At 37.9% G+C, this 20,678-nt stretch overlaps 1 pseudogene; it reads left to right on the top strand.

Moving 5' to 3' along the window:
• Positions 1-17,511: 17,511 nt before the first annotated feature.
• LOC150061063 (small ribosomal subunit protein eS6 pseudogene) lies at positions 17,512-18,240 on the top strand (annotated as a pseudogene).
• Positions 18,241-20,678: the final 2,438 nt, after the last annotated feature.

The raw sequence follows: 20,678 nt of genomic DNA, 5'->3' as shown, positions 1-20,678 counted from the left end.
GAGCATGTACCTGCTATTACATACATACTGACAGATGAAATCCACTTAGGGCTTGTTAAGCATTTTTGATAAGTGACATTTATTGAAAGCAGTCGACGAACACTACTGTAACTTTCTTCAACTGTCTACATTACACAAATTCCAGAGAATTCTAAAGTATCCATAGTATCTGAAGAAGTTGTTTAGTGAATCTTTTCACCATTCATTTAATGAATATCTTCTAGTGCCAACTATTCTTCCAAGAACTGAGGAAGTAACAATAACCAAAGCAGATGGTGTAAATAACAAATCAAGTTAATTTCCTGATTGAATTTCTGTGGGATAAATGTCCTCTTAATAATGTTATTATTTGTAAAGGGGTAACTCTTTCTTAATCCAATTCTAAGGGCAATTACTACCCTCCAAACTCCTGTAGGCTCTCTTATCTCGGAATTATGCTAACCTACAAGGGCATATCATGAGTAGAGAGAGGCTCTTTACAATGCAGGCAGAAAATTAATATATGAAAATTTGTGTACATATTAAGATAATAATCTGATGTCATTCTGTAGATAAAATCTTGAAAGAATGAATTTAAACAGGAAAGTGTTGGAATGGGCCAGTGTGTTTTGTTAAAGTATGCCAGTATCATCCACATTGCCTCAAGAACTATTAGAAATACAGATTATCAGGAACAGACTCAGACTTACTGCAGAGAAACTTACTGCAGATGCTACACAATCTCTGTATTTTAATAAAGCCTCTAGGTGACTGGGATTCCATTCTAGAGCTCAACGACCAACGAGGTAGAGAAATGCTGAAGATTCTTTTATCTAAGACTCTCTTAATGGTGTATCTGTAAATACAATTATTTTATGATGCTTACAGAGCTGAAACAAAGAAAGAGGCTTCTATTTTTAAGGCAGACCTAAATAGGCAGAACAAAAGGCATAGCTAAACTCGTCATCTGATTCACAGAGGTGGGGGTCAGCCATGTTCTAGAAGTGAGGACACAACAGCCTTCGTGGGCCAGCACATGGGGCTCCATCTTAGACCAAACAAAGCTGAACTCAGAAAATCCTGGTGTCCTGCTCACTTGCTGATGGAATTAGAGCATGTTAGAGAGGGCCACTGAAAGAATTAATTAGTTCACTCAATTTTTACAACTACCATGTGCTGGGCACTCAGCCTGATGTTTGGGGGGAAAAGAAAGATGGATGGGGCACAATTCCTCTGACCCAGAAGGAAACTCAGACTTTCTTCTGTAAACCACAGTCCTCGCTATGCCAAGGCTTCAGGCAGTGCATGCTGAATACCCACTCAAAAGGACAAGGCATGGCAGTGGCCTGGTGCCATGGGAGACACTTTCCAGAATCAGCCATTGAGTGGTCAGGGGTCACGGGTGTGTTTCACATCGAGTTCTGACCTCACAGTTCAACAGCATGGGAGATGGTGGAGTCGTTTGAGCCAGATGGACCTTGGATAGTATTTCAAGGTGAGGAAGGAAGCATTGGAGGTTTTGCAGCCGTGGTGTGCTAAGATCACGATGTCAAGTGTAAAGAATTGTCTCTATGTTCCTCCTGTGCTTTGTTGGGTTAATCTAGGCTTCCTGAAACAGTCATGAGTCACTCAGGCTATGAAATGGGTCCATTTGTCAAGCAAAGAAAAAGGTGACAACAGCTACGAAAACGTAGAACAGTAAGCGTTGCAGCCAGGCCTGGTCCCAGTGTGTGTGTGTGTGTGTGTGTGTGTGTGTGTGTGTGTGTGTGTACCGCTTGAAGATGAAAAATGCTTTCCTTGGGCCATCCATCATCATCATCACCCATGGAGACAGTTCCTCCATTTAGGGCACATTTCTCTACAAGGGAGAGGCTGGACCCTGGGGAGACTCTGTTGCCCAGCCCCCAGCCTCTACGTGATGGATGGCCTTGGGCTTTGAGCCTTACCAGCATGAGTGTGCTGGAAGGCCTGCAGAGAAGGGAGCTTGTACTTCTCAGCCAGCAGCCTGGAAGTACAAGCAAAGCCAATTTCCTGGTGTCTTGGATGACTTTGTCATCTCGAAGATCCAACAAGAACCTTTCCCTTCAGATCTCTGGGCAAAAGTCATCTGACTGTTGGGAGCATGAAAGCCAGCCTTTGGAATCACATGTCCCTCTTTTTCCCTGAAGTCTCCACATCCCACCTCACAACCTGTCATTTTTCCATCCTCTCATTTTCCACAGAATTCCATTTTTCTTTTTTTCCATATATTTTATTGCAATTAATAGAAGGGTTACATTATATTCACCAGATAGAAGGTGTATTACTTCACAAACATTGATACCCTTTCTCATGTCTTGGTCTCCATTTCCCTCTCCCCACCCCCACCCCTCATCTTGTTTTCCCCCCTTTCCTATCCTATTTCAAATAACCCAATAAGCATATATCCAATATATGAGATAACAAGGTGAAATACTGTAACAATATGTGATAACCAAGGGGCAGCAAAAGAGATGAGAGATAGCATAGTCCATTAAGGAAAACAATCACTCGTTATATGGCTTTTGTTTCTATATCCTGGAGGTTTTTTCATTTAGTGTCATACTATATGGTCTCATGTATCTAGGTTTTGCTCTATTATAAATCTCTGCTAGGAGAGCCCAAGGTTTCTACTAAACTGGCCCAGGTTGGAAATGGAGCAGGTCAAATCTCCTGTGCTGATCAGAATTCCATTTTCTCTCTCATTTGTCACCATTGAATATGTTAGTTTACACGTTCGTATTTCTGTTGTTTGTGCCAGTCCCCAAGAATGTGTTCTCCATGTGGGCAGAGCTTTGAGCAATCACTACTGAAAAACACATAACCTACCTGGTATAAGCTAGCCAACCCATATATCTTTGCTGCATGAAGGATAAATTTCAAGAATGCAAACCATTCTCTAAGTATCTTGGTTCAGTTAATTAAGGTTGTGATAGAGCCAGGATGTTGATTTCCAGAGGCCAGATCCTCTGTCCTCTGGACCCTGTGGGATCTATTGGGATAACACCTGACCCTATGTTCAGACTATGAGAAATCTGATTACAGAGGCCACATGATGATTTTTGTTTTCATGTCACTTACACTCGCTTAAGAGATCGTGAGGACAGAAATTTATCTGTTGCTGAGGCTCTTGCTCTTAGTACAGATTATGGCAAATTCTAGGTTGCTCTACCGAGTTAGAAATGTTCAGTTTTATTGCAGCCTAAAATCGCAGCCAGTAGCCACACAAACCAAGTTAAGCACTTGACATATGACTAGTGGAGCTCATGAACTAAAACTTTAACGTTATTTTATCATATTTAATTTTAAATCTAAGGTAGAGTAGCCACATATGGTGAGGTGGGTACTGTATTGAATGTTATAGCTCTAGATTTCTACCATGAATAAGCAATCTTTTGTGTGTGTGTGTGTGTGTGTGTATAAGGCAAAGACCCTCAGTAAAGTGGGAGGTAACTGGGTAAATTGCCTATACATTAGCAATAAAAAAAGAAATTGTAGATTACTGAAATTAATTGCTTTTTTACCACTTCCAAGCATACATGTACTTCATCTTTTTTTCTGGCATAAGTAATAAACAAGACAAAGGAGATTTTTACATATGCCAAAATTATACAGTGAGAGATTTTCAAGAGTATTTTATATTCTATTCATGTTAGTTACCTAGCATTGTAGGTTTTAAAATATAACACCATTTATTTAATAACTTTACTGTTAGATGTCGGTGCTGATTTCAATTTTTTCTCAAATAAAGAAGAATCTAATGATACTTTAAAAAACAGATACCTTTATACCCCTCTGGGCTCTTTCCTTGAGTTCAAATTATACAACTGGAGTGTACCAAATAGGAATGTAGGAAGATTTCAGATACGTAACATGGTTTAGAGACCACTCTCCACAACTTCCTTTGATGAGATTGTCAGATGACCTCATCATGGAGAGATGTTAGGTGTTGGCTTCTATGTACAATATCACTGTTAAAACTTATCTCAGTAACTCCTCTTACCTCATTCCTTCAGAACTTACACAGACTTTTGTTCTCCCGTGCATGGGTTGAATTAATGTTGAACTTTGTCAGGATGTAGATTTAAAGTAGATCCCAAGAGGACCCTTAGTGCTTCCAAACCATACTCAGAAGAAGCAGATTAACACTCAAGGTAAGGATTTAATGAAATTTACTAAGATTCGTTCTGTGTACACACCTCCCAATCCAACTTGTCAGAAATCAGTTCATGGCCATACAAAGAGGTACAGTAAGGATCAAGTCCTCTTAAACATCCCTCTAATGTCACAGCTAGGATTGTCTCTCTAATGTGTCTATTTACCTCACCGCCTACTTTCATTGCTGTCCCTCATGTCCATATCATCTCAGGTAAGATTTCTGTAACCACCTGCCCTAGGTTCTCCTCGCTGTCTGTGAGTCTTCTCATCCAGATGCAACATAGAAAACCAGAGGGGTCATTTCTGAACTACAGCTTCCTCAGCACAAACTCCTCTGGTTCACATTGTCATGTGAACCACTGACTTCAGAGAAAAGATATTTAAAAAGCCAAACAACTTCTACTGACACTCACGGCCTTTCTTTTTGACCCTATCCAATACCCCAGCCTCATATGCCTCCATTTTCTGGGATACAGCCATGTTGGAACATGTTTGGCTTATTAAGGTAGAAGATATGGGAGTTAAAAGCAAAATATTTGACAGCTGACTTCCCCGGGATGTTCACCAAGAACACACATGTGTTTTTTATCACTCGAAACCAAATTCAACATTTGACCTCTCTTCAAGCAAATATGGAAACTACTTATTTAAGACCCATGGTTTCTCTGAGCTTCTAGAAATCTGACTTATTTTTTTATTCTGTGGGACTTTTTAAGATTTGAGAGATAATCTTTTTGGGAGTCATGCCCACCCCAGTTTATTCCTGAGACTTGGGTGCCCACTGACCTTTCCTCTTATAGAAAACCAAATTGTATTTTTTAGTATTTTATGTATTTTTTTCACATGGCAGGATCTAAGATTAATCCAAACAAAGACTATTGTAATAGGATCAATGGAAAGGATTTTTTTTTCCATTGTTAACAAAGATTTTGAATAAATACTCTTAGGCTTGTGTTTCTCCATCTGCAAAAGGAAAGTATTGGGTTAGGATGGTCATCAAGTGAGATCAAATGGTTTATTTAATACTTATTGTTGAGTCCCCACTGTGTGCTCACATTGATTCCATGCAGTGCAGATACTGTGTTGTGAAAGATAGATAAGAAATACCTTCAAGAAGATTATATTTAAACTGAGAGTCAAGTGGAAGGGGAGACATGTCTACAGACAAATAGCAGAGAACCCAGATAATGAGGCTCCCATGTAGAGTTATTAGAGGATGCTGTGGTGTACAGAAAGACATTTATGCTAAGAATTACCATGTAAGTCAGGCAGAAAGAGATGCTACCAAGAACATAGGATCTAAGGATTGCATTTAGGTATGCAGTGATCTTAAAGGAGTGAAAAAGTTGATCTAGGTTCATGATGTAGAATATTTACAGGAAAAGAGATTCATTCTTGCAACTGTTAAATCTTTGGCCTACGTTAAGCTTGGGATAGTTTAAAAAACTACTAGAATTGTTTGGAGTACGTACGACTTATGAAGGAGTGGCAGAAGAAAGGGAAGGTTTATAGTAGTACAGGAAAGAAACAGAAGGAGCCTGAACTATATTGAAGTTATAGATGGAAGCATAATTGGAACATGTTCATAAAACGATTACAGAAATAAGTGCAAGAATGCCAAGAAGCACAACTGGATGCACCGAAATCATTTCCTGACATGATAAGGAATGGGATTAGTAAAATAAAGAAGTACTTTTTAATGTGTAAATTTTGAGATGCTCATGATGCAGTATAAATGATAAGCAGACTTGTTCCTGGAGTTGTAGTTATGAAAGTCATTAGCAACTGGACACTTTTGTAAATGATACATTGAATGAGATGTTCTAGAACTTATATCTCTACAATTGTAGATTGGATGTAATCATCTGAACTTAGAGAACTTGTCTCTTAGTACTGGGGCATTCCTTTTAAAAATTCATTAAGGAATAATCCAGTAGTGACTAGCCAGAGAAAAGAAATGACATAAGAGAAAAATCAGAAAAGAATGGCTCACTAAAGAAAGAGAGGAATGTGTTTTGAGGGAGAATTCACTTTCTCTGGATACTTTGGAGAGGTTAAAACAACTGTGAAAGAATTGAACGCTGAAAAATCTTTGAAGCCACCATCTTAATAGAAGAGACTAAGGCCAGAAAGTGAGGTGAGGAAGAAAGTAGGGAGAACAGTTTAAAAAACTTCTCAAAACTGGAGAGGAAATGAAGTGTTCGCCTGATGAGGATTTGGAGACGAAAGATGCTTTCACTTTTCATGAAGATAGAACTATTACATCATGGTTGTAAGTTGCTAGAAATTCTATTGTAGGAAAAGAGAACAACGTGAGAGAGTAGGAGAGAGAATAACTGAAGAGGACTGGAGAGGTGAGATGAATAACACCAGTGTTTTCCTTGGATGGAAGCACACACTTCTTCCAAGGTGATTGGTGTGTAAGACGACAGAGTTTTAGCACTGCTATACAGGAGAGTGCATAATTAGGGTTGTAGGAAGATAAGTTAATCTATGACAACACTTCTCAGTAAGTCGGGGATGGCTGGGTGGTTATCTGGGTGTGTGTGGAACTAGGGATATTAAAAGAGAGTTCCATGGGTTTATCTGAGAAATAGATTAAGGTTTACCATCTCTTCTTACTTCTTATTTACAAAGAAAATCAGCAATGTTTTCAGGACCTAAGCACCTGCCAAAATAGTTTCCTATGTTATTTCTAATTATCTCAACACAATCCAAAAAAGACAGATGTTGCAGCCACCTCAGTGGCTGAAATGACAGTAACACTCATCTCCTTGGAAAGACCCTGGCTTCTTGAAATCTGCCCACCCAATAAGGACACTGGGAAGTGTTGTCAGGATCTTTATAAATTCACCTCATAAATAAGAATACATGTCTCACAGAATAGTCTAGTCTCTAGTTTATTCCTCTTTCTGTTCCTAAGCATTGACTGTCCTTCAGCTCTGAAACCTGGCATCAACTTAGGTGTTGTCTTCATTTTCAGTGCACAGGCCAACAAAACAAAACAAAATACCAAACCAACAAATAAAAGAGGTGTTGTTATCCTGCAGCTATCACAGCGAGCAATGATCACAGTCTTTTAGGGCATCAGGGACAGTGACAAGGAGAGATAGTCAAGCCCTAGGTCCTGCAACGGCTGGCCTCACCCGTTTTGCTTGTACATGGCTCATGTATAGAGGCTGAGCACCAGATTTCACTGGCTTTACTGAATACTAATGCCCCTTCCCCACCCACCAGGGTATGAGCTCCCTGAAAACAATTCCATCATCACACCAGTAGAACTCTAAACCCAAATTCTTACAGTGCATAAATGTTCACAGTTTGTCAAGCTTTCACCTTTCCCCACCCACAAGCCTTTACTTCCTTTTTTGTTTTATTTTGCTTTCTGTTGATCCTGGTTCTTGACTCAAGGTGTGGGCACTGTTCCTTAACTTTGTCAGCTCTACCACTTTGAGTGACAGCATCATTTCCAGCTTTCTGGTTGTTTATTGGACATTAGAGTCTTTTCTCCCCAAGCTGACTTCAAACTCTGAACCTCAGATCTGAACCTCCTGAGTTAGGATTACAGATGTGAGCCACCAGCTCCCAGCTTACCCTCTACTGTTTTCCTTTATGTTCTACCTCCTTTCTTGCCTGCTTTCCCACCACACCCTACAAACAGTCCAAGCTCTCAACAAGGACAACTTGCAATTTTTATAACTCACATTTTCTCTAGCTTCAGGCCTTTTCTTCATATTGCTCATCTACTTGGAAGATCCTGTTATTTCAATATCCATAGGCCCATAGAGCCATCTTCTTTTTGTGCTTGAGGCCTCAGTACATTGCTAAATACACCCCCGATACCGGTTCCCACCCTCTTTCTTCTCTCCCATCCTCTCTCCTTTCCCCCAGCCCCTCCTCTCTCTCTCTCTTCACCCACTCAGCCATTTAGATTCCATAAGGCCAAGGACCTCATTCCAACTTGTGCCTGAAACTCAACCTACTGTATTTGAGTTATATGTCCTTCTCCCCTGCTGTTTGATTTCATATATGTTACCTGTTAATCTCTTAACAGAATATCTCTTCATGCAGTAGGAAACCCAGTGTTTGAAGAATAAAAATATGCATAAATGAACACACACACACACACACACACACACACACACACACACGCACAGTTTGAGCTTGTAGTTGTTCCGTACTTGTTTGAGTTCTTAGTGTTGCTTCTTTGATATTGTATTACTGTTGTTTGCCATCTACATACTCTTTCTTCTTCTGCAAAGTAGATGAAACTACTGTGTTTGCACTTTTGTTTCTTAACTTTTTTGTGGTTAGCTTTTTCTTTAACATGTTCTTCTGGAAACCCAGAAAATCTGTAATACATCAATAGACTGCTCTGACAAACAAGCTTCTTACAGCAAGTTATTCATCACCTTATTCACACTACTTATTCCCGGATGCTTCTCACTGAAGTCCCTGGAAAAAGCATGTTTATCAAAAATAGTTTGTGAACACTGAGTTTCTGCCCTTTCGAGCTACTGTTGGAAAAGTTTAGCTGTGCATTCCAAGAGGTCAAAGATCCTCTAAGGATTAGAATATACTTTCCTCCTCCCACCAGCTATCACTTTCTTGGGGAATATTCTATTTTATAAAGCGTTTTCTTAAAACAAACCGTACACTTCTAGACCAATTCATCTGCAATTTGCTATACTTCATAGGGCTCAAAACCTCCGCATGCCTAAACTACTAGGAAAGATTTCTGGACACGTCAATAAAAGTATCCTAATGAACTACAGCTGTAAAGAACACGTCTTTAAATAAATTGATTCCAAATTTCTCTGCATGTTTCTATGATTTTCTTTTTCTCTTTAAATGGGCACCACTGACTTTAAACTTGGCTATCTAAAAGAGCTGAAAGATGCACACACACACACACACACACACACACACACACACACATACAATGTTCAAAAATAATTCGTTGTCTTTCGATTCTTCACCATTTTTTATTTGAAGAGGTTAATATACTTTCACACCAATTACCTCATTTCTGTTTGTGATAAGTTTTTGGAGCAAGAAGAGACATGCTATATATTTTTCCATCTGAGAGATTATTCATGGGACAATAGATATTAGACTCATATAGACTGGAGACCCAGGTTGGAATTCAGATGTCCTCATTTCAAGGATTACATCTGAAGTGTAGACTCCCTTGTCTCTTAAAACAAAAACAAAACAATAACTCTCATACAAACATTTGTGTCCTACTCTAACAAAGGCAAATAAAATTCAGTTCAATATCAGTGTGTAATTATGATCTAAAATGTTGTTTTTTCATAGTGCTTAAAATAATAATTTCTGTCCCATACCTCCCATCTGACATCATAATTAAACCTGTAGGTTTATTCAAACTCCTAGAAAATAAAGAAGTAGCACTTGGAAAAGATATATGATAGATTTTTCCATATTGGTTTTTAATCACATCACAGATGGTCCTCTTTTTTCTTCCTCTTTTCTTTTATTTCTTCCACAGGAGGCTAGAAAATCTGGCGGAACAGGCATATGACATTCCCTTCTCTGATCTACTGCTCTGGACATCTGTGTTTCCTGTGGATTGTGTTCAATCGGCAACGTTGAAGTACTAAATATTTCACCTGCCAGTTCCCCCTTGTTTCTCTTCCTGACTAAAAAGGAGAGATTATGGGAGATTCCCATCTCCAGAACCTTTCTCATCTGGCCTCACACACATTGCTCTTCCCCTTTGAAGAATGTTTAGAACAGTGTTTTGCTGAAGCACAGTCAAGTTAGAATTGGTGGGAGGTGGATGGAGTGAGGGAAGGGTTGAATTAGGACCCAGAAATCACTTGAACGGAACAGAATGAAAAGCTGTTCCTAATTTGAAAAGTGAGTTGACGTCTGTTATTCTGGTATGCAGTAAAACATGTTTTCCATCTCAGACATAATAAAAGCTACAAGCATTTTACACTGTGCATTAGAAGCCGCATCTTTAAGGGAACATCTTTTCATATGTGGCACGTACCGAGTTCTCTAGTTGATGATACCCTTGAACATGTGATCATGATAGCAGATGAAATACCCTCTGGTCATGGGAGTGGAGGAGAAGGGGGAAAATGTTGTGGAAAAAATTCCTGGGGCGGGCATATTGATATTTTGCCATTCATCTGTTTCTGTAAAAACAAAATTTCTATATGCAATGTGTGGGTGCTGTTTTGTAACACAGACATAATATGAATAAAGGAGTTTGCTCCTGTGATCTGAAAAAAGACTCAGGATAATTCAAAGTTCAGGGCATCTGAGCAGTTTTTAGGTGATAAGAAGAAAAGTAGGAGCAGAAAATTTGCTCTCTGAGACTGGTAAGAAAGATGGACATTTCTATCTTGAACATGACAAAGAGACTTGGAGACACCATCACAGAGATACAGAGCCCCTGATGGGTCATTCACATGGTGACATACGTTGAGTGGAATAAAAAAATGAATGTGTAGGAAGACATCTCTCTTCTCTTTCATTATGATTTCCTTTAGAAGTTTCTTCTTATTCCCTTTCTCAGACAATTCTTTTCTTTGCTTGGTTCCTTAAATAATGGTGCATTCTTGGATCCCTTCAGGCTTCTCATAGGTCTTATATCTTCTTTCTACATGACCACATCCCCCCCCCCACACACACACACACTTTCAACTCCAGGCACTGTACTGATGACTTCAAATCCTTATCTCCAGACAGCCTCCGATCTATGTATCCACCTACAACGTAGAAATGTGGGTCTGTATGTGCCCTGGGTCTGATTCTCCACATCTCCTAAATTAAACCTAATGACCACCTCCATTAACTTTAATCCAAGAAGCCATCCATTTATCCACTTAGCTTACTCAAATATCCCAAACAGTAAAATGTCACACGTTTCACCAGTGCCATGGTTCAGGCCTACATTGTATTTTCCCCAGTCTGTTATAGACTAGTCTGCAGTCTGCTTGGAAGATACATGCAACAGCATCTAGGACAAGTAGCTGCAAGTGGTGATGACATTTGATTATCATTGAACCATGGTAAAGTTAGTAATGCTTATTTTATTGTGTGCTGAGTTTTTAATGATTTTACAAGCAAGAATAAAGCAATCATTGCATAATTGTTCATACTTTGAGTAAATATAATCCCTTCTGTGTCTACCCAGGTATTATATGCTACATAGTAGAGTATTTTTACATAAGTAAGACATTCCCCATGTTAAATATGTCATTTTTGTTAGGAATATAAAATTTAAAAAGTATAATAAGTACTATGTAATTTGAATTAAAAAAGCAGCTTTAAGATGAAATAGTACCAAAGGCTCCATGAGAGAGAAAAGTCACACAATGAAGTAGGATTTGGGGAAGAATGATAGGAACAGGGATGCTTGTAGATTAGCTTGAGTTGAGCACAGAATGAATAGGATTTAGTATCAGTTAGCACCTTGAGGAAATAAGGCAGTAGTAACATATAAGTGAGATTACCACAATAATGACTCTACTGATATGCTTGGGAAATGCCCTATTCTGCAGTGGAGGAACTCCAGTATTGGCAAATTTGGCTTAAAATCTAAGCCTAGTACTTATTCACTGGGTGCCTGAAGAATTCTCCTGTAACATTCTAAGCTTTCCTTGTCTTATGTGTGTGTAATTGATCATAAATGCTATTTATAAGTTACCAATTATTACCTTTCATTCTGCAAATTGAGAAACTGATTTTATGCCTATCAATGTAAACATGTTCTTAGAAAGAGTGTTTATGAAATCTGAACTAAACAAACTATGTCAATAAATAATATTTTCAAATCAGTTTATTTCAAGAACACGTGTAAAAACAAACTATAGTGAATGCTTCATGCAGAATCACACTTGAATAATGTAGCTAATCAGAGTTTTGATAGGTTTTCACTTTTACAAGTGTTTTATTTCTTTAAATGACATATTGGAAAAAAACATATTAGAATATATTTTATCTACATTGAAATGTGTAACTAATTTTTCTCACAGTGTCTTACATAAAAGAGAATTCTCTTATCTCCTGTCCTTGTAAGTGAATTTCTAAACAAGCAAAACTGAATAACAGCAACAAATAACCTCTGACTCCTTAGCCTTAAAGAAAGAGTGATCTGATGTAACGTTGATGGGTCATAATTGTAACCAAACATCATGGAAATTTCTGCTTGGTGCTCTCAAACTCTGTTACTGAGCACTGGATTTTTTTAAATCTCAGTGTCTTTATTTTTAAGTCAGCAACAATGCTGTCACTCTTAGCACACTACCAGAAGAAATAAGTGAGACTGAGTGTGAGCTAGTGCCTGCTCCAGTGGCTCACCCTCAGTGGCTCACTTCCAAATGCTCAGAGACTTCTCCCCTGAGCATATCAGAGCCCTGAACAGCCTGACTTTGGAGAAAAGCTTCTGTCTTATTGGTCCCACAGCTGTTTGGATGTGTCCTTGACATTCACACAGCCTCTGCAGCATGCGCAGAAGGACAGGGTGCTAGTGAGGGGAGTGGTGCTCTTGATACATTCACTTTCAAAGCTTGTCTATTGTTTTTTTTAATACTAGGGAGATCATGATCACTCCCAATTGTCATAGGTCAAGTGATTGCCATGGGACAGCTGTATGGATGTCTCCTCAGAAATATTTTTAGGCTGATCACAAATGAAAGGTTTTATCTCCAACATCAAGGTCCAAGGTAGGCAACAGTTTTCCATCTAACTTGACCATATCAGCCTCTAGACACCAAGGAAACCCTATCATATAAACCACAAATTGGGTCAAATAATGTCCTCTTTTATACCCTTGAAAATATGGTAGGAAGTACATCTAGTATTTGACAGGGTCTGGGCACCAGCAGAAAGAAAGTCATATTCTCATGTACTAAGCTTGGGCGTGACTAACTTCAAAAGTTTTTTTTCTTTCTTTTTTTTTATTGTAATTAGTAAAAGGGTTACATGATATTTGCCAGATAGAAGGTGCATTAATTCACATACATTGATACCCTTTCACATGTCTTGGTACCCGTTTCCCTCCCCCCCCCACACCTCCCACCCGTCTTGGTTTTCCCCCCTTCCCTATCAAATTTCAATATCCAAATACAAATAAATTCAATATATCAGATAACAAAGTGAGATACTATACCAATATGAGATAACCAAGGGACAGCAAAGGAGATGAGAGACAACATAGTACATTAAGGACAACAATCATTCGTTATATGGCTTTTGTTTTCCATCTAACTTGACCATATCAGCCTCTAGACACCAAGGAAACCCTATCATATAAACCACAAATTGGGTCAAATAATGTCCTCTTTTATACCCTTGAAAATATGGTAGGAAGTACATCTAGTATTTGACAGGGTCTGGGCACCAGCAGAAAGAAAGTCATATTCTCATGTACTAAGCTTGGGTGTGACAAACTTCAAAAGTTTTTTTTCTTTTCTTTTTTTTAAAATTTATTAATGTTGATTTTTACATCGTATTTTAAATGACAAGTTTAACAAACAAATGTTCAAGGAGGGAATCTCTACAATCACTGGGACTTAGTATTTAGAATTTAATCAAAATTAGGCTAAGGGTTTGTATGTCATAGAAATATATTAATTTAAGAAATAAAACATTATGTCTATAGAGTCATAGGTTTTTATGTCTATATAGTTACGTTTATATTTCCATTACCATGTCCATAGCTTTGGGTATACAGTTATTGAGTCCTTGCTCTTGTACTCTTTGGATTTAATAGCCACATATTAGGGATACCATGCGCCTTTTGTTCCTTAGGTCTTGACTTGTCTCACTCAACATGATTTGCTCTAGGTTCATCCTTCTTTTCTTTTTTAACAGCAAGATTTATACTCCAAGCTTTGTCTTTGTCCAGGCTGGCTCTGTCCTACTAGAGTCACACCTCAAGCAACAGTGGGAAAAAAGAGTAAACAGCAGCATACATTTTAAGATTAATGCAGAAGAATTGGAGAGTATAGAACAACTTTTGTCTTGTCACCTGAAGAGTTGTGACAGTTCATTTTGGCATTTCCATGGAGTGAGGGTGTAATATGATACCTCTTTCCAGGAGAAATATAAAGAAGAAGCATATATCCTATGTGTTCTGCAGAATCAGAATATATGGAACCAAATTTTTATTTCTTTCATAATGGCAGTATCTCTGTGGAACCAACAAACAAAACTAACAGCAACAAACAAAAAACAGGAACTGTGGTTGCAATAAGGTAATAGCTTCCTGTTTCATTCAATGAAAACATCTTTCCTATGAGATATGACAAAGAAAAATGGGCAAAGGATAGGAATGATGCAGGGGAAAAGTACTGAGCTTGAGCATCTACCCTGCACCGGCATTGTCATTACCCTTAGTACTATTACTGGCCACCTAGAAATGAATGGTACTTCACTTACAACCACCACCAGCAGTGCCAAATTGTATGGTCACTGCCTATCTTGCAGTTAATATCATCTCACCCCATACACCAACCCAATTATTAGTCCTCACTGCTGTGTCTAGTGATGGTCTGTATGCACAAACCACTGCTTGAAGGACTGCATCAACCATTACCTCATTCAAGCCTTGGAACCATTGTACAAGGGCTGAACAACTCTAATCTCCACTGGACAGCAAGAGAAACTGAAGTTTCAATGTTTACGTAACCTTCCACAAGTGATACAATTTAGACATGGAGGATTAAATCCTCATAAAATAGGAAACTTGGAGTTAATGGTGGATCGTGTTGCTTATCCTCTATCAAATGGGGAAGAACCACTCATAGGGACATGAAAAAGTCTATACCAAGTCCTGAGACATGATAGTAGGAAAATACACTCTCTTCTCCCTTGACTGGAAGAAATCCAAACAGAATGAATTTTTCACAGGGGCCATCCAAGAGAAGGAATGCTGTAAGAGTAACTCAAGGAACAGACCGAAGAGATCTACAGAGCTTCAGCATTGGAGCCTTCATCCAAGCTATGTGCTAGGCCCAGATCCTGCCAAGATCTTATGAAGATGGGAGGGGACTTGCTCTCATTGCTTTGATAGTTGTCAAGTTTGTTGCCTGTCAGCTCCAAAATTCCCTTAGTTAGAGTCTCTCCTTTAGAATGATATAGGCAACTACATTACATGTTGATTTCTCTTACACTGGGTTAAGCTTTGGCAATAGAAAGCACAAGAAAGATACTGCCAGGAGGAGTTTTCTATCTGGGTCCACTATGATCTCTCAGGGGACTACTTGTGAACCACTCAGGGGTCAACAGCTTCCCTAGGTGGCCCCTTCAAGTCATTTGTAGCACAGTGCTTCAGGAAAATCCCCTTGCCCTGGAAGCCCAGAGGACAGACAGCTAGGTAGCAGAGAACCTTCTCTGTAATTCCTTGGGTCACATCGGGGACTTCAAAACCATGGGAATCTTGTGCCTAGGGCTGCAGTGAGAAGCTCTTCAGAAGAAGACTCTCCCCTCTGTCCTTGACATATGGTTGCTCTTCTGTCTGCTGTTCCTGCATTCTCCATGTGTAATTGCACTCTTTCTATGATGTCCATGTTTTATAAGAGACATGATAGTTCCAATACTAAAACAGGCTTGAGCTTGGAGCTTCAATATCTCACTTGGCTTGCTTTTTCTGGCTGGTTCTCTGCCACTGAAACCATTCAAACATTTTATTTTTGCTTGTTAATTGGATTTGGAATTTCTCAAGCTTTTTCTGCATAGGCTGGCTTCAAAATGCGGTCCTACAGTTCTCATCCTCTTGAGTAGCTTGATTACAGAAGTGAACCATCCAGCTGCAACTGCTTCCCTTAATTCTGTATATAAAACTTTCTCTGTTAAAATTACGGTGTGGTTCCTGTCTTTTGATTGGACCTTGACAGGCACATCTCTAACTTACAGTTGCCTTAAAGGTGTAAAAGCAATCGTGAAAATAAAGTATACTACTCTCATATATTTTACATGAAATAGTGAAATAGTTGTATTCAATAATTTTAAGAGTCAAAAGTGAACCCAGACCAAATCTTAAGACAGAACCATAGATTATAGACAATAAAAAATGGAAATTAATCCATGACAACACTAGAACTTTTTTCTTACTCCTTTTGATCAAACACTGATAATCCTTCTGAGAAGAGATGTACTGAGTTATAGTTCTTAGGGAGATTTGTATTATTATTATTATTATTATTATTATTATTATTATTATTGTATGGCCAACTGTGTTTCAACACACTTGACTTACTTTCTTGTTAGAAGGAAGATCCTGAGAAAGCTAGTTTTATAGGTGATGGAAGTTTCTAAGTAATAACTTAGTAGCCTGAAGGTGTGAAGTTACCTTCTACCACTTCAATAGTTCCAGCTGGACTTGCTTTTGACCGTTGAGAAAAAGCTGGTTTTGCATTTCAGTAAAATGTTGCAATTAAATGACTTTTAGCTAAGCTTGAGTTTGGAAAATTATATCATATATAGTAAGAAAATCACTGTAAAACACTTTAAATACCTCTTTGTTTTCTTTTCTTGAGCACTAAAGTAAAACACATAGGTTTTCTTGGCCTCTGTAAGAGTGAGTATGCCAGTGTACTCTAATTAAATTGTTAGAAAATCTAGCTAAAATCGCTAGTTTGGGAAATTGTTTTACTGAATCAGATTTGCATCATTGAAATCTGCATGGATTTCTTGTAAAGAAAACCAACATAAACTGGTATCTCTGTCTCTCTGTCTCTGTTGTCTCTGTCTCTTTTTTGATTGCATATGCAGATCCTATGTAACTTTGAGGAAGATATAGAGAAATATATAATTCTTAGGATAAAAATTGAGCCATGTTATGTGAGGCAAGAACACTCTACCAGTTGCTTCTAAACATGTATTGACATAAAATACTGAGTCACTACTGTAGGAACATATATGACAACTAAGGACACTTTTAATTTGACTGTGATTTCCATAATGAATATTGAAAAATTCAGGTCTTCTATTGTTCTGTCTTACATCCACTTAAAAATATTTTCAAATCATATGGGGTATCAGTAGTTCACCTGTGTAATCCTAGCTACTCAGGAGACTGAGATCTGAGGGATGTAGTTCAAAGCCAGCCCAGGCAGAAATGTCCAGGTGATTCCTACCTTTAATAAACTACCAAGAAGCTGGAAGTTGAAGTGTGGCTTAAGTGATTGAACACTAACCTCGAGCCAAAAAAAAAATCCCCACAAAACTCAGGGACAATGACTAGACCCTGGGTTCAAGCTGTAAGACTGGTATACACACACAACCATACAAGTTTCAAAAAGGGATCCACATTTCATCATTTAAAAACATCTCGCTCTTTTCCATGGCTCCCCTTGGGGGAGCAGCTGCTTCAACATGAAGCTGAATATCTCCTTCTCAGCCCCTGGCTATCAGAAACTCAGTGAAGTGGATGATGAATGCAAACTCCGTACTTTTTATGGCATAGAGGTTGCCGCTGATTCTCTGGATGAAGAATGGAAGGGCTATGTGGCTGAATCAGTGGTAGAAGGACAAACAAGGTTTTCCCATGAAGCAAGGTGTCTTGACTCATGGTTGAGTTCACTTGCTACTGAGCAAAGGGCATTCCTGTTACAGACCATGAAGGACTGGAGAGAGAAAGCACAAATCTATTCAGGGTTGCGTTATGGATGCCAATCTGAGTGTTCTCAACTTGATTATTATCAAAAAGGGGGGAAAAGATATCCCTGGACTGACAGATACCACTGTCTGGGACCCAAAAGGGTTAGCAGAATCTGCAAACTTTTCAGTCTCTGTAAAGATGATGATGTCCACCAATATGTTGTTCGAAAACCATTGAACAAAGAAGGTTAAAAAAATAACAGGAACAAAGTACCCAAGATTCAGCATCTTGTTACTGCACGTGTCCTGCAACACAAACGCAGCTGCATTGCTCTGAAGAAACAACATACCAAGAAAAACAAGGAAGATGCTGCAGAATATGCTAAACTTTTGGCTAAGAGAATGAAAGAAACCAAAGAAAAATGTCAGGAACAGATTGCCAAGAGACGAAAGCTGTTCTCTCTGAGAGCTTCTACTTCCAAGTCTGATTCCAGTCAAAAGTAAGAGCTTTGAAGAGTAATGAGTAAAGAAGACCTTAACTGTGAAAAAAATCTCATCTGCCTGCAATTTATCCTACTCTCTCAATGATTGTCTACTTTGAATTATTTTAATGACCCTGAAAGCTCATTGCTCAATATATTAAGAAAATGCAAATTATTATATATTATTTATATATAATAATTCCAGTTATTTAGTGCAAAGAAGGACTTACAGATCTCCAAAAGACAAAAAAATATCATGATCTGAAATTCTAAATTATTAATAGGATTCTGGATTTTACTGAGACTGCTTAGGAAGCAAAAAAGATAGGTACAACAATTGCATAAAGATTAATATTTGAAGTTTGAATATATACATATATATTTAATTTTTTTCATTCTTAGAATAATCCCTACCACAACTCACTCCATAATAGGTTTCTGATATTTGAGATCTTTGCACTTCGTTTTCGAACTATGCTTTAGAATGTAAATCTAGCCCACCATGCATGAGATTTCTGCAATTAGCATGCCACGGTATTCCATTTGTGTATCAGTGTCAATCAAAACACCTAGTGCTTTTCTAAAGATTTCCTATCCAGTAAGTCTTTTACTCATATTTATTTCACTAAATTTCATTTCTGTTTCTTTGATTTTTTTAGAAGTTAAGGTCCAGAGAGACTAAGAAATTTCGTCCAAAACTTATAGCTGGTAAAATGGTAAAAATGGAATTTGACAGAGAATTATCTGAAAATATGCACATTTCCACAGTTTTACAGTGATTTTCCTTGACTCCATGGTGAATTTGGGTCATTTTGGATCATACTGAGTAATTTAGTACTATGGGAGACTTTGCTTATTTAAAAAAAATGTTTAAATTTCAGAGTCATAAAAGAGTGTATATATATGTATATCCTTTTATTTTTAACTCCTTGTTTTCTAAGCTCATCATTTTAAAAAGCTTAATGCATATTTTTATTTGAAGTTAAACAAGTATTAGTCTTTCAAGATATATTGACTTTCCTAATGCAGTTTTGAGCCCTTTTCGAAACATTCACTGCCTGGAAGCTTGAGGAAACTTTAATGCAATTTCCAAATGCCTCTAACCCTATGAGGAAGGGAGTAGTTTTGGCTCTGTGACACTCTGGCTCAACACTTTTCAGCCAAGTCAGTCCAGGAAGCCAATTAGTTTGGAAAGATGTAAGAACCAAAGAGGTAGATTTTAAGTTCAGTTGAAAGTCTATGTGTTACATGTGTAGAAATGTAAAAACATATTTGTTCAAAGGATGTATCATCAGCTGCCACACAGGACTTTGTGAAAATAGATATGGTTACATAAACACATGAGTCATCTTTTATAACCTATAATTTTCCATGCAAGCAAGCTATTGATGAATGTGGAGTCTAAGACATTCTTCTTTTCCACTGTTGCAAAATCTTCTACAGATAATAAAGAGGCCCATGGTTATACATAATGAACTGAAAGGGATAACTTGTCACAAAGGGGAGTGGAGATGAGAGACTCTCACACTCAGAACTTAATTCAGGAAGTTTTGCCAGGAACCCTCGCAGTCTTGGGTGAGTTATAGATCCCTGGAGTAGCTTCAGGTTTAAGAAAAGAGAAACATAGCTTCTTGCCGATGTCTTCTGAGGTTGGCCCTGTCTGAATATCTTTTTATCTTTGAGTTTAAAGATTATTTCATAAATCGGAATGGATAATGAGATGCAAAGTGGCTAAAGTTTGGCCTTGATCACTCTAGATTTTATTCCAGGTGACTCATAATTCTGTCTCACTTTCAAAATAAGCACTTAACTGTAAGTATTAGTGGAATTAAAAAACATGGGAAAATCCAGTTGTTTTTTCGAACTCTATGTTCTATGGTGCAGTTCTGGAAATAATGATTGGTCTACAAATATCACCCAAACACTGATATCACTTGTAGCTTTAAAAACAAAGAAATTACCACCCTGCCCTAACTTCTGGCTTTCCTTAAATTCCTCCATTCCTTCCTACTTTGATTCTGTACTTAGGATCCAGTTACATTTGATGATACTAGGTTGTAATTATTTTCCATTGTGTCTACATTATTCTGCAGTGAAAAATGGGACTCACAAAGAACTAAACTTTCATCTTCACATTTTTATTATCCTATCTATTCCTGGTTAACTGCCAAAGAGAGATGTTTAATATTGGCATTATACTGCAAACTTGAACTATTTTAAATACTGAAATATTCAAATTCTTAAGTTAAAAATTCTAGAGATCATTGTTTTCTGAAATATTTATCATCACTGCTTATTATATTATAGTTACTCATGCATATTTACATATTTACATTGAGCTTTCCATAGATTTTTCAATAGAGAATGAAAGAAAAGCATATATTTACCTACACATTGAACAAAACAAACCTAAGTAAATAATTTGGTTAAGATCTAAGTAAATTTTTGATTAAGTAATAT

Source organism: Megascapheus bottae, chromosome 7 (assembly GCF_031878675.1).
Source record: "Megascapheus bottae isolate mThoBot1 chromosome 7, mThoBot2.hap1, whole genome shotgun sequence".
In the NCBI taxonomy this organism is placed as follows: domain Eukaryota; kingdom Metazoa; phylum Chordata; class Mammalia; order Rodentia; family Geomyidae; genus Megascapheus; species Megascapheus bottae.
This window is presented reverse-complemented; position numbering and strand designations above follow the sequence as displayed.